The 15697-nt window shown below is 41.3% G+C and overlaps 1 pseudogene; it reads left to right on the top strand.

The window, feature by feature from the left end:
* LOC135523865 (glutamate receptor ionotropic, delta-1-like) overlaps nucleotides 1-15697 on the top strand; it is a 408015-nt pseudogene that overhangs the window by 377016 nt on the left and 15302 nt on the right.

Below are 15697 nucleotides of genomic sequence, written 5' to 3'. Positions count from 1 at the left end.
CGAAGTGCCACTTCCATTTAGCAAACTCCAGGCATTAGCATTTGTTTAGTAACATGAAAATAAAGCTATTTGGCCACACACACACACCAAACTACCTGACTACCTATTAGCTTGAATCAGCTTTAATTAGGATAGTCCAATAGACATGTTTCATTTCAACCTATTGTGAATCCGCTCACCCCTAAAAAGAGATGCGTCTGCATGTTGCTTAATGCAACACAACTAAACGGTTATCACTTGACCCCTTGAAATGTTAGCTGAAACGAAAGTATTAACATACTAGGTACCAGTGTATGAGACCGTAAATTGACCTTTCCATCAGTAATAATTAGGACTGGCCCCAATTAGTCAACTGGTTGATTGTTTGGTCGAAATCGTGTCTTGTGCGCGATTTTCAACCATGATTGTCTTTCTAAATTCAACTGTATATTATTAAACCAGTCTTTTACCGTTCCCATTGTCAGAGTGAACACGTTGGTTGCAGAGTTCACAACCTATGCTACACTTGTGAGAAACAAGTTTTGGTTTATTTCGTTCCATTTAAGAATTTAGTCAATTTAGTCATTGTCTTTTGTTTGGAGCGCTACTGTCAATGTTGAGTAAGGACATGCACCTGATTATGCATAGAAGTAGTCCTATAGGCTACCTGACCTGAGCGCAAATGTAGGCATATAAATGTGCACATTTGGTGATCTGATAATATTTCTGATTGGATTAATGCACTACCACTAATGAGTTGTGGAGCTTCTCCACAGCAATGTTTTCTTCACCTCAAACAACAAGCAAACCAAGTAAGTTTTTACATCCATTGAAAATGACAATAGTTTCCTCAATGTATGTGAAAAATCTTTTTAGCTCTCTCCCTTTTGATAACCACTCAGCGGTGAAAGGGAAAAATGTCATGCTCTGATCCAGTCGAAATGTCATAAAATAGGTCTACCTGATGAGCTCTTATCCCTTTGCGCAAAATGGCCTGCAGCTGTGTCTGTCCCATGCTCACTGGCACCGGAAACTCTGAGGGCCCAGAATATTTTATACACTTGGGAGCTTCAGGCTGGACCCAAGTTAATAGCTGATACAATGTTTCAAGTTCATTGCAGACAGGCCATGTGTAGCAATGTGATTTATAAGATATTTATTATTATCAGGATATTTTTTTACCTGCAGGCTGCAATGTTTTTATTTGTTGGCTTTATGTTGGCTATTTTTACATGGTCGGCATTGGCAATATAAGTAACTTTTAGGTTTGTATTATTTTAATTTAGATTTAGATAGTTTTAATTAACCAGATGACAATGATTTTGAGATATAAAGATATAAATTAAATTAAACTGTTTCACGAAAATGTGCATATGAAAACCATAACTGGCATTGAGATTGGTAGAAATGTTGAGATAAATTGGCTTTCCTCATGAGAAAGTTTGCCAACTCCTTCAGGAGTGTAATTGCAGAATCAGCGAAAGCCAGCAGGAGCGGGAGTAGGATGGTCGGGTGATGTAAAGGTTATTCTCTTCTGGTTATCTTGATCTCTGGCTCCCTCTTGAGTCATTTGTGTCTTATTTCACCAAACAGCATCAAACAAGCATATCATTTATTTTATTAAAACACATATATAAAAATAGACATTGTAAAATATTGACCAATCAATCGATTGCTAAAAAAAACAGATGTCTTTCTGTCGACTAAGAATATATTTAGTCGGGACAGCCCAAGTTATGATATAGCTCAATTAAATCTGTCATTAGGGACTATATGCTCAGGGCTCATTCCAAAATGCAAACTATCCATGTGCCTTTAAACAAATATTTATTAGCTGTGAAATACACAACCGTTGTATTACAAATGGGCATGAATTCTTCTTCTAAACCAGAGTATAGGGACAGGTGAAGATTGTGGCAGGCATGCCCTTTTAATACCATTTCAGTTTGAGATATGCATTTTTCAGACAGACAGCAGTTTGCTAAACTGTAAACTAATGATTGTGTGCAGTTTATGTTATTCAACCCTTATTTCACCAGGTAAGTTGGCTGAGAACACATTCTAATTTACAGCAAGAACGTGACGAATAGTTACCTGGGAGATGAATGAGCCAATTGTAAATTGGGAATGATTAGGTGACTGTGTTAGTATGAGGGCCAGATTAGGAATTTAGCCAGGACACCAGGGTTAACCCCCTTACAATAAGTGCCATGTGATCTTTAGTTACCACAGAGAGTCAGGACACACGTTTAACATCCCATCCAAAAGACAGCACCCTACACAGGGAAATGTCCCTATCACTGCCCTTGGGGCATTGGGATATTTGTTTTTAGACCAGAGGGAAAAGTGCCTCCTACTGGCACTCCAACACCACTTCCAGCAGCATCTGGTCTCCCATCTAAGGACCGACCCTGCTTAGCTTCAGAAGCATGCAAGCAGGGGGATGCAGGGTGGTATGCTGCTGGCTCAATCCAATGCTTACTGGTAACTTGGCATAGATAGACTGCTGTGTGATTTGGTGACTGTCCCGGAGGTAGCCTAGGAGCAATGCTGATACAGTGCCTTCGAAATGTATTCAGACCCCTTCACTTTTTGTTACGTGACAGCATTATTTTAAAACAGATAAAATCGTTTTTTCCCCCCTCATTAATCTTCTCACAATACCCCATAATTACAAAGTGAAAACCAGGTTTTTTGACATTTTTGCAAATGTATTAAAAATAAAAAACTTAAATAGTACATTTACATAAGTATTCAAACCCTTTCCTCAAGTTATTTATTGAAGCACCTTTGGCAGATATTACAGCATCGAGTCTTCTTGGGTATGACGCTACCAGCTTGGCACTAGAGGTCGACCGATTAATCGGAATGGCTGATTAATTAGGGCCGATTTCATAACAATCGGAAATCGGTGATTTTGGATGCCGATTTTGACGATTTTTAAAAAATCTTTTTTTTTTTACACCTTTATTTAATCTTTATTTAACTAGGCAAGTCAGTTAAGAACACATCTTTATTTTCAATGACGGCCTAGGAACGGTGGGTTGTCTGCCTTGTTCAGGGGCAGAACGACAGATTTTTAACTTGTCAGCTCAGGGATTCAATCTTGCAACCTTACGGTTAACTAGTCCAACGCTCTAACCACCTGCCTCACGAGGAGCCCGCCTTTTACGCCGAATGCAGTAAGAAGCCAAGGTAAGTTGCTAGCTAGCATTAAACTCAATCATAATCACTACACATGGTTGATGATATTACTAGTTTATCTAGAGTGTCCTGCGTTGCATATAATCGATGCAGTGCGCATTCGCGAAAAAGGATTGTCATTGCTCCAACATGTACCTAACCATAAACACCAATGCATTTCTTAAAATCAATACACAGAAGTATATATTTTTAAACCTGCATATTTAGCTAAACTAAATCCAGGTTAACAGGCAATATTAACCAGGTGAAATTGTGTCACTTCTCTTGAGTTCATTGCACGCAGCGTCAGGGTATATGCAACAGTTTGGGCCGCCTGGCTCATTGCGAACTAATTTGCCAGAATTTTACGTAATTATGACATAACATTGAAGGTTGTGCAATGTAACAGGACTATTTAGACTGATGGATGGCACCAGTTAGATAAAATACGGAACGGTTCCCTATTTCACTGAAAGAATAAAACGTCTTGTTTTCGAGACTATAGTTTCCGGATTCGACCATATTAATGACCCAAGACTCGCATTTCTGTGTGTTATTATGTTATAATTAAGTCTATGATTTGATTGAGCAGTGTGACTGAGCGATGGTAGGCACCAGCAGGCTCATAAGCATTCATTCAAACAGCACTTTTGTGCGTTTTGCCAGCAGATCTGCTGTTTTTGACTCCAAGCCTATCAACTCCCGAGATTAGGCTGGTGTAATGATGTGATGTGAAATGGCTAGCTAGTTAGCGGGGTGCGCGCTAATAGCGTTTCAAACGTCACTCGCTCTGAGACTTGGAGTAGTTGGTACCCTTGCTCTGCATGGGTAACGCTGCTTCGAGGGTGGTTGTTGTCGTTGTGTTCCTGGTTTGAGCCCAGGGAGGAGCGAGGAGAGGTACGGAAGCTATACTGTTACACTGGCAATACTATAGTGCCTATGAGAACATCCAATAGTCAATGGTATATGAAATACAAATGGTATAGAGAGAAATAGTCCTATAATTCCTACAACCTAAAACTTCTTACCTGGGAATATTGAATGCTAAAAGGAACCACCAACTTTCATATGTCCTCATGTTCTGAGCAAGGAACTTAAACATTAGCTTTCTTACATGGCACATATTGCACTTTAACTTCCTTCTCCAACACTTTGTTTTTGCATTATTTAAACCAAATTGAACATGTTTCATTATTTATTTGAGGCTAAATTGATTTTATTGATGTATTATATTAAGTTAAAATAAGTGTTCATTCAGTATTGTTGTAAATTGTCATTATTACAATTAGATAGTTTTAATTACAATCAATTCTAAAAATCGGCCAATTAATCGGTATCAGGTTTTTTTTTGTCCCCCAATAATCGGTAGAGGTATCGACGTTGAAAAATCATAATCAGTCGACCTCTACTTGGCACACCTGTACTTGGGGAGTTTCTCCCATTATTCTCTGCAGATCCTCTCAAGCTCTGTCAGGTTGGATGGGGAGCGTTGCTGCACAGTTGTTTTCAGGTTTCTCCCGAGATGTTCGATCGGATTCAAGTTCAGGCTCTGGCTAGGACACTCAAGGACATTCAGAGATGCTCCAGAGCAGGTTTTCATCAAGTATCTCTCTGTACTTTGTGCCGTTCATCTTTCCCTCTACCCTGACCACTCTCCCAGTCCCTGCCGCTGAAAAACATCCCTAAAGTATGATGCTGCCACCACCATGTTTCACCGTAGGGATGGTGCCAGGTTTCCTCCAGACGTGATGCTTGGCATTTAGGCTAAAGTGTTCAATCTTGGCTTCATCAGACCAAATAATCTTGTTTCTCATGGTCTGAGAGTCCTTTGGGTACCCTTTGGCAAACTCCAAGCGGGCTGTCATGTGCCTTTTACTGAGAAGTGGCTTCCGTCTGGCCACTCTACCATAAAGGCCTTGGTGGAGTGCTGCAGAGATGGTTGTCCATGTGGAAGGTTCTCCCACCTCCACAGAGGAACTCTGGAGCTCTGTCAGTGACCATCAGGTTCTTGGTCACCTCCCTGACCAAGGCCCTTCTCCCCCAATTGCTCAGTTTGGCCGGGCGGCCACCTCTAGGAAGTCTTGGTGGTTCCAAACTTCTTCCATTTAAGAATGATGCAGGCCACTGTGTTCTTGGGGACCTTCAATGCTGCAGAGGGACCTTCAATGCTCCCTTCCCCAGATCTGTGCCTCGACACAATCCTGTTTCAGCGCTCTATGGACAATTCCTTCGACCTCATGGCTTGGTTTTTGCTCTGACATGTACTGCCAACTGTGGGACCTTATGTGGACAGGTGTGTTCCTTTCCAGATCATGTCCAATCAATTGAATTTACCACAGGTGGACTCCAAGGAAGTTGTAGAAACATTTCAAGGATGATCAATGGAAACAGGATGCACCTGAGCTCAATTTCAAATCCCGTAGCAAAGGGTCTGAATTTTAATACATTTGCAAATATTTCTATAAACCTGTTTTTAATCATTTTTGAATAAGCCTGTAACGTAACAAAATGTGGAAAAGTGAAGGGTGAATCGTATGCACAGAGTGTATCGTATGCACAGCATATTTTAATTACTCTTCCACACATTGGTAACCAAGTAGCAATGTGTCGCTCATAATGAAGAGCTTAATTTCATTTAATTGCACACTTGAATCCGAAATCTTTCACTGCATCACAGTGAAAACTCCTTCTAGACAATCAAGTTCAGTTAGAATTGTTGGCACTCTTTTATAAAACCGATGATAAAGTAGGTGTGGGCGTTGCCTGCCACCTTATAGAAAGGCAGCTAACTATTAGAAAGTTGTGGGTAGATTTCTCTACAGGATAGAGTAAGACTCGACTGTTCTGTAAGGTTAGAGGTTTGTGTTGCTCATTGTTTATGACATGATAGCTGCCTATCTCACATCTCTTTGAGATAAATTAGGTTTGTGAAAATGTTATTGGCTTTTTTGTGATACCCTGATCTGATCCAGCACAAAAGTGATTAATCTGTTTAAGAGTCAGTTTTGATTAAAAGTCAGGCTTTCCCACCTTTAACGTTAAAACAATGTCCCTTCACCACTCCTCTTAAATTATTTCCTGTGCCTCATCTGGTGTTTACAGACTAATAAGCTTACAAACAACTCATCAGCATCATTATTTCCTGTCTTGTGATGTCCATAAGAAATGTTGACCTTCATTTCCCCTGGACTGTTGTTATGACACAGACCAGCGAGTGTCTAAACAGAGCGCTGCTATGCAACAGCTTACCCACCTGCCAAGCTGGAGCTGTCTCACACTGAGAGCATACAGCTGACATCTGCATGTATATAGGCCTGTCCTCAATTTTCTCTGTTAAACTGTTTTCTGTTTTTCGACTTGAAAAGATAAGTTAATGTGTTGCTTTGAAATACTATATATACAAAGGTATATGGATACCCCTTCAAATTAGTGGATTTGGCTATTTCAGCCAATTTGTTTTACCTTTATTTAACTAGGCATATCAGTTAAGAACAAATTCTTATTTTCAATGATGGCCTAGGAAGAGTGGGTTAACTGCCTTGTTCAGGGGTAGAACAACAGATTTTTCCTTGTCAGTTTGGGGATTTGATCTTGCAACCTTTCGGTTACTAGTCCAACGCTCTTACCACTTGGCTACCTGCCGTCAAAAATTAACATCCGTTGCTGACAGGTGTATAAAATCGAGCACATAGCCATGCTTTCTCCATAGACAAACTTTGGCAGTGGAAGAGTTCAGTGACGTTCAACTTGGAATAGCAGAGCACCTTTTAATGGTTCAAACAGCTGACCAATCAGCCTGTTACAAGCGCTTGGTAAACTTTTGGAAAAATGTGTGTTATATGAAATACAAAGTTATCTTACAGAAAACAAATGAACAACAGCACGCTTATAGGGAAGGGCACTCAACATGCTCAGCACTGACACAAATGACTGATGATTGGCTGAAAGACATTTATAGTAAGATGATTGTGGGTGCTGTTTTGTTAGACTTAAGTGCAGCTTTTGATGTCATTGATCATAACCTTTTTCTGGAAAAAAAATGTAGGTGTTACGGTTTTGCATCCTCTGCCTTATTATGGATTGAGAGTTACCTGGACACTCATTCAAATTCAGTTGAGTGTGGTGTACCGCAGGGCAGCCGGCTATGGACATGATTATTTTCTGTTTTTATAAATAACTTGTGTGTCTATGTACGCTGACAACTCAACAGTATACACGTTGGCTGCAACAGTAAAATAAATAACTGAGACACTTCACATAGAGCTCCAGTCAGTTTTAGAATGGGTAACTAGCAATAGGCTGGTGCTAAGATCTATTATTGAATAATGTGACTATTGAGCCAGTTGAGGAGACTTAACTGCTGGGTGTAACCCTAGATAACAAGTTTTCATGGTCAAAACATATAGACTCAATGGTTGCTCTGCCTTCTTGACATCTCAGTCGACCAGACAGGACGTACAGGCCCTAGTTCTTGCACCTGGACTACTGGCTATCCGTGTGGTCATGTCCGGTAAAGAAGGACATAGGTAAATTACAGTTGGTCCAGAACAAAGTAGCACATATCACAGTTAGATGTACAATACACAGAAGGAAAGTGTCAGTAACATGCATGTCAGTTTCTCCCGGCTCTAAGTTGAGGTGAGATTGACTGCATCACTATTGGTCTTTGTGCAAGGTATTGATGTGTTGAAGGTACCGAAATGTCTGTTCAAGCAGTTGGCACACAGTTTGGACACTCATCGGTACAACACAAGACATGCAACCAAATGTCTCTTCACAGTCCCCAGGTCCAGAACAGAACCTTGGAAACACACAGTATTAAATAGAGCCATGACTACATAGAATTGTCTGCCACCCCCGGCAATTCAAGCTGGCAATAAAACCAGTTTAAAAAAACAGATAAATGAACCCCTTACTTCACAAAGGGGAATGTGAAGAGACACAGCCATTTTATATACATTGTATTGTCATTTTCACTGTACAATGTATTAGATCTAAATATTGTGTGTACATTTAAATGTAAGGGAAATATTTACATTACAGCATACAATGACATTCTAGGCGATTCTGTGCTTCCAACTTTGTGGCAACAGTTTGGGGGAAGGCCCTTTTGTTTTTTAGCACGACAATGCCGCTGTGCACAAAGCGAAGTCTATACAGAAATGGTTTGTCGAGATCGGTGTGGAAGAACTTGACTGGCTTGCACGAACCCTGACCTCAACCCCATTGAACACCTTTGGAATGAATGGTAACGTCGACAGTGAGCCAAGCCTAATTGCCAGGCCTAAGTGCTAACCTCACTAATGTTCTTGTAGCTGAATGGGAGCAAGTCCCTGCAGCAATGTTCCAACATCTAGTGGAAAGCCTTCCCAGAAGAGTGGAGGCTGTTATAGCAGCAAAGGGGGGGGACCAACTCCATATTAATGCCCATGGTTCTGGAATGAGATGTTCAACGAGCAGGTGTCCACATACTCTTGGTCATGTAGTGCTATTATATTAGTAACATTTTGATTAGTGTGACTCATCTTTATAAGTTGAACACCCATGTACAAAGTACTTGGAGGTACTCCCAATTTCATGATATGCAATTGGTAGTCACAGTGTTTTCCCATTGCTGCAACTCCCGTATGGACTCGGGAGAGGCAAATGTCCTCTGAAACACGGCCCTTCCAAGCTGTGCTGCTTCTTGACACACTGCTCGCTTAACCTGGAAGTCAGCCGCACAAATGTGTTGGAGGAAACAACGTACATCTGCCGATCGTGTCAGCGTGTATGCACCCGGCCCACCAAAGGAGTCGCTAGAGCGCGATGGGACAATGACTTCCCGGCCGCCCAAACCCTCCCCTTTCCCGGACAATGCTGGGCCAATTGTGTGCCACCTCATGGGTCTCCCGGTCGCAGGTGGCTGTGTCACAGCCCGAGATCGAACTCGAGTTTGTAGTGACGCCTCAAGCACCGTAATCCAGTGCCTTAGACAGCTGCGCCACTCGTGAGGCCCCAAAGTATATTTTACAGTGTACTTTACTGTACATACAGTGTCTGTTCTCGTGATACACTTGACTTGATGCATTTCTCTGTGTTCTTCCCTCTGTCTCTACAGAACATTCCAGGACCTGTCCAGGCAGATGGATGTGTCCTACGGCACTGTGAGAGACTCAGCCGTCTATGAATACTTCAAGAACAAGGGCACCAACCCGCTGGAGCAGGACAGCACATACGCAGAGCTGTGGAGGACCATCAGCAAGAACAACGGCCATGACTACTCTGTGTCCAGTCCCTCAGAAGGCATCCGCAAGGTAGGTTGACGAAGACAAAACAGGTGCGTGCCAATAATGAGAGGATGCCTAAGTACAGGCTGGCAACTCTTTTAAGTAGTAATTGCTTGGCTACTGTGTATTTCAACAAAAACAGAAAACAATTTCATATTTGGCAAAAAAAAAAAAAAAAAAATCTTTCCATTGTCATTTCACTGTCATTTCACCGTATGGAGTCATACTGTCCTCCCTTAAACTGTGCCTGTAGTTCCACAGTATTTCAAACAAATTAGACATGCAAATTCAACATAATCTTTGACTATCTGTCTGAATAAACTGCAAGTGCTGTTTTGTGACATTGTCACAATTATATTACTATATTATATTACTTGGATACAACATCAAAACACACATCAGGCACCTTCTGTCTCTGGGCTCTATTTTGACAAAAGCTAGCACAATGGTAAATCTTAGTGCTGGTGGCAGCTCTATCGGTTTGCGGTTTGTCCGAAATATTTTTTGCTATTTTCACAACCAGAAGTATGGGCACAGTAGCTGGCTGTGGCGCGAAAGGTCTAGTTTGGATGACTAAACAAGGCGTAGGTGTGTCAAGGCTTTGACCCTTCACTGGTCAATCCGAACGTGCTCCATGGCTCCATTTGGTTGTTATTTACAGTCTTGTATGTGTTGCGTTGTCATCCACTTCGAATGTTAGTCCGTTATAGCCTAGTTTGTTAAATAGCCTACAGAAACCAAATGACAAAATGTCGACCTAACCCCTATCATGTTGAACATGTTTGCAGTCCACATTGTTCGAAGTAATTGCATGGCATCATTATAGAAATATATTGTTAATTAAATGTTTCATTCGCACTGATATAGGCCTACTGTAAACTGCATTATGTCGGAGCCATGGACATGCCAAAGGTTGTCAATAAGCAAGATTAAATTCTCTATTGATAAGACCTAAAAAAGACATTGAGTAATTAAATTATAATAAAACGGAACATCAACTTGTTTTAATTAAATAGCCTATTTCTAAATACAGTTACAGGCACCATAATGGCTCCCTGTGGGCATATAATATTAGGTCTAAGACAATGTAGACTATGGGGGATTTGACACACATACAAACTTTTCACAGGAGCTGGAAAAATATCCAGTATAAAGAGAAAGGGGAAATGTCCTACAGTCACTGATCCCTTTCATGCAGTGGGCATCACACATAAGGAGTCGAAACTTTTCAAAGAAGTTGGACAAAAAAAAATGATGCTCAATGTAAAGACAAAAGGGAAACAGTCTGTTGACTGTTTTGCTGCTCGTGGTATTTTAAGAACACATGGGTGATGTATATGTGTATGTATGTGTGCCTCCTCTGGCAAAATCCATGCCATGACCATTTGTGTTACCGCTATGACCAGATTTTGGTCAGTCTTAAAGAGCAACTGAATGTAATAAGAAACTTATTCTTTTGAAAACAGCCTATGTGGCATTGATATGAGTCAGGAACATGTATTATACAAGCCATACCGTGGGGTGCTGGACCCAGTCAGGTCTTTGACCCAACAATATAACAATAACAAGCCATACCGTGGGGGGCTGGACCAAGTCAGGTCTTTGACAACAATATAACAAGCCATACCGTGGGGGGCTGGACCTAGTCAGGTCTTTGACCCAACAATATAACAATAACAAGCCATACCGTGGGGGGCTGGACCTAGTCAGGTCTTTGACCCAACAATATAACAATAACAAGCCATACCGTGGGGGGCTGGACCAAGTCAGGTCTTTGACAACAATATAACAAGCCATAGCGTGGGGGGCTTGACCTAGTCAGGTCTTTGACAACAATATAACAAGACATATCAAGGGTTGCTGGGCCCAGTCAGGTCTTTGACAACAATATAACAAGACATATCGTGGGGGGCTGGACCTAGTCAGGTCTTTGACAACAATATAACAAGACATATCAAGGGTTGCTGGGCCCAGTCAGGTCTTTGACAACAATATAACAAGCCATACCGTGGGGGGGCTGGACCCAGTCAGGTCTTTGACCCAACAATATAACAAGCCATACCGTGGGGTGCTGGACCCAGTCAGGTCTTTGACAACAATATAACAAGCCATACCGTGGGAGGCTGGACCTAGTTAGGTCTTTGACACAACAATATAACAAGCCATACCGTGGGGTGCTGGACCCAGTCAGGTCTTTGACAACAATATAACAAGCCATACCGTGGGAGGCTGGACCTAGTTAGGTCTTTGACACAACAATATAACAAGCCATACCGTGGGGGGCTGGACCTAGTTAGGTCTTTGACAACAATATAACAAGCCATACCATGGGGGGCTGGACCTAGTTAGGTCTTTGACAACAATATAACAAGCCATACCGTGGGGGGCTGGACTAAGTCAGGTCTTTGACAACAATATACCAACCCATACCGATGGTTGCTGGGCCCAGTTAGGTCTTTGACAACAATATACCAAGCCATACCGAGGGTTGCTGGGCCATCAGGCCTAACACATTCACCCTCTCTCCCGCTGAAAGATCAGTCACAAAATGTTGGCATCATTGTAATAGGTTGTAATCAAGCCCTGGTCTCCAGCATGGGAACTGAAGAGGACTACCTGGTGCGGTAGTCTCAGGGACTGTTGGACTACTCCATATCATCTTGGCTCTGACACACACATGCAAGCGCAAGCTTTGCAGTTCCATCAATCCATCTAGATACCTCTCACACCCTACAGTAGTAACCTGCGTATCGTGAGAACCTTCATAAATCAGCAGAGCATGTATAACATATTTATTGACACTTTATATTGTGTCCTGTAATACTTTGAAATGAGACACCTTCGGTCATAACACATCCATAAAGACTAGATCGCGTGACACTGTACTTACTACAAAGTCAGACACCTTTTAGTCATTCGTAACACATTCTTAAATGCCTTATGTCAAATGACCCTGAACTTACCATAAAGTCAAAACACCTTTGGTCATTCATAAGATATAGATAAAGGCTTAATGATGTAAACACAAATGTATTAACTCTAAAGGAAGTATCACTAACAGCTCAAATATATCAACATTAAAATCAAGTTTAAACCATGCATTCTCTTGTATGTATACATGTTTTAAAACAATACAAATACATTACGTTTCAATAAGTCTAGCAATGCAATTACATTGAACATTACACAGGGCTGTGAATAGTGTCGCTTGTCCCCTGAGCTGGCTGACAAAATGGTTATTGCCTCATCTGCTTGCTGGAGGTACTGCATGTTGGCTCCAACCTTAAAAGTAACAACAAATAAAGTTAGCAGATCTGTTAGCTAGCTAGCAATTGCTGTGAAGTCACAAAAATCATTTGAAATAACGATTGGAGGTAGCTATGTAATCTAACTCAACACTTATATAACTACTACAGAACAATTTAAATTAAAATAAATAAAGTTTAACTTACTTGTTTTTTCGCTGTCGAGTGGCACCACAAGTGGGCATTTGATTTGCATTCACACTGAAATAAAGGTAACGACATAAAAAATAATTCCCCAGACATGGTATAAGCATTATCGTGAACACAGAAAATCCAAATAGGTTTTTCTATTAAAAACGGGGATAAAATGAGAACAAAATAGGGGAAATCCAAAACCTGGAAAAACAAAACCGAGAAAACGGAATATGGGAACAAAACTGAATTAGGCAAAAAATACATACTGATTTTAAAGTGCCCTACCAACGTTGTTTGCTGTGCATGACTTCACTTCAGATTGTGTGTCATCCTGCAGAACAACATGTTTGGGAAAATTGAGATCAGATCCAATCAGGTCCAATTATTGAAAGCGACTTGGTCATGCATACATACATTTTTACGTATGGGTGGTCCTGGTAATCTAACCCACTATTCTGGTGTTGCAATGCTCTACCAAGATGCATGACAAGGTTATAAATGCTTTGTGTAGCCTCAACTTAATGTGATTTATAAAGCCTTTATTAAGCGGTGCTTATGTCATATTTTACATAGTGGGTTATGTCACATTTGAAATTGGTGGTTATGTAACAGGTATTCCACATTTATGAACCCTTTATAGAGCATGACATGTGGTTAGATTATTTGTAAGACGTTTATGTAGTGCTTATGAAGGTAATATGAAGGCTTTATGAAGCCTTTATAAGCTGAACGTCATTTAAAGCTGACCGGAAAAAAATATATGTCACAGAATGTACTGTAGCAGTTTTTCTTGGGTTGTGTTCATTTCAAACCTGCCCACATGCCCGTGTCTGGCAGCACCCAAGTAATTATCAATTCGGAGCGCAGCTGCACGAGACACGATCGTAATGTCCATGGTCAATTTGGTTTGACATTCGATATCCCTATGGGGCCAATTAGGGACCATCAGTAAATTACCTTTGCAAAGTATTCAGACGCCTCAACTTTTTCCACATTTTGTTAGGTTACAGCCTTATTCAAAAATGTATTCAATTGTTTGTTTTTCTCCCCTCATCAATCTACACACAATACCCCCTAATGACAAAGTAGAAACAGGTTTTTAGAACATTTTTCTCATTTATAAAAAATAAAAATATCATAAATATCACATTTACATAAGTTTTCAAAACCTTTACTTAGTACTTTGTTGAAGCCCCCAATGGCAGTAATTACAGCCTTGAGTCTTCTTGTCAACGCTGCTATAACCTGGCACACCTGTATTTGAGGAGTTTCTCCCATTCTTCTCTGCAGATCCTCTCAAGCTCTGTCAGGTTGGATGGAGAGCGTTGCTGTACAGCTATTTTCAGGTCTCCCCAGAGATGTTCGATCAGGGTCAAGTCCGGGCTCTGACTGGGCCACTCAAGGACATTCAGAGACTTGTCCCGAAGCCACTCCTGCGTTGTGTTGGCTGTGTGCTTAGGGTCGTTGTCCTGGTTGAAGGTGAACCTTAGTCCCCAGTCTGAGATCCTGCGCTCTGAAGCAGGTTTTCATCAAGGATCTCTCTGTACTTTTCTCCGTAGATATTTGCCTCGATCCTGACTAGTCTCCTAGTCCCTGCCGCTGAAAAACACCCCCGCAGCATGATGCTGCCACCACCATGGGATGGTGCCAGATTTCCTCCAGATGTGATGCTTGGCACTCTATGAAGAGTGTGGATGGTTCCAAACTTACTCCATTTAAGAATAATGGAGTTCACTGTGTTCTTAGGGACCTTCAATGCGGCAGAAATGTTTTCAAATCAAATCAAATTTCACCTTACAGTGAAATGCTTACTTACGAGCCCCTGACCAACAATGCAGTTTAAAAAGAAGATGGACAAGAATAATAAATAAAAAAGTAACAAGTAATTAAAGAGCAGCAGTAAAATAACAATGGCGAGGCTATATGCAGGGGGTAACGGTACGGGGGGAGGGTACGGGGGTGGGGGGGGTGGCAATGCAAATAGTCTGGATAGCCATTTGATTAGGTGTTCAGGAGTCTTATGGCTTGGGTGTGGAAGCTGTTTAGAAGCCTCTTGGTCCTAAACTTGGTGCTCCGGTACCGCTTGCCGTGCGGTAGCAGAGCTAACAGTCTATGACTAGGGTGGCTGGAGTCTTTGACCATTTTTAGGGCCTTCCTCTGACACCGCCTGTTATAGAGGTCCTGGATGGCAGGAAGCTTGGCCCCAGTGATGAACTGGGCCGTTTGCACTACCCCTGTAGTGCCCTTCCCCAGATCTGTGCCTCGATACCATTCTGTCTCGGAGTTCTACGGACAATTCCTTCGACCTCATGGCTTGGTTTTTGTTCTGACATGCGCTGTCAACTGTGGGACCTTATATAGACAGGTGTGTGCCTTTCCACATCATGTCCAATCATTTGAATCCACCCCAGGTGGACTCCAATCAAGTTGTAGAAACATCTCAAGGATGATCAATGGTGCACCTGAGCTCAATTTCAAGTCTCATAGCAAAGGGTCTGAATACTTATGCAAATGTGATATTTGATTTTCTAAAAAACTGTTTTGGCTTTGTCATCATGGGGTATTGTGTGCAGATTGCTGAGGAGTTTTTTATTGAATACATTTTAGAATGAGGCTTTAACAAAATGTGTAGAAAGTCAAAGGGTCTTTTTCAATATCAATGGCTCCGTATTTCAATGAATTAAAAACCTCAAACCAACTACACATTTTAGACATTCATGTACACATATTTAAAGCATTTAATGAGACAACTAAAAGGTGTGCAACACATTGTGTAATTTATTGATGGTCCCTAACTAGCCCCACAGAGTATCCAACGTCAAACCA

The sequence above is a fragment of the Oncorhynchus masou genome, chromosome 31, assembly GCF_036934945.1.
Source record: "Oncorhynchus masou masou isolate Uvic2021 chromosome 31, UVic_Omas_1.1, whole genome shotgun sequence".
Taxonomy (NCBI): domain Eukaryota; kingdom Metazoa; phylum Chordata; class Actinopteri; order Salmoniformes; family Salmonidae; genus Oncorhynchus; species Oncorhynchus masou.
This window is presented reverse-complemented; position numbering and strand designations above follow the sequence as displayed.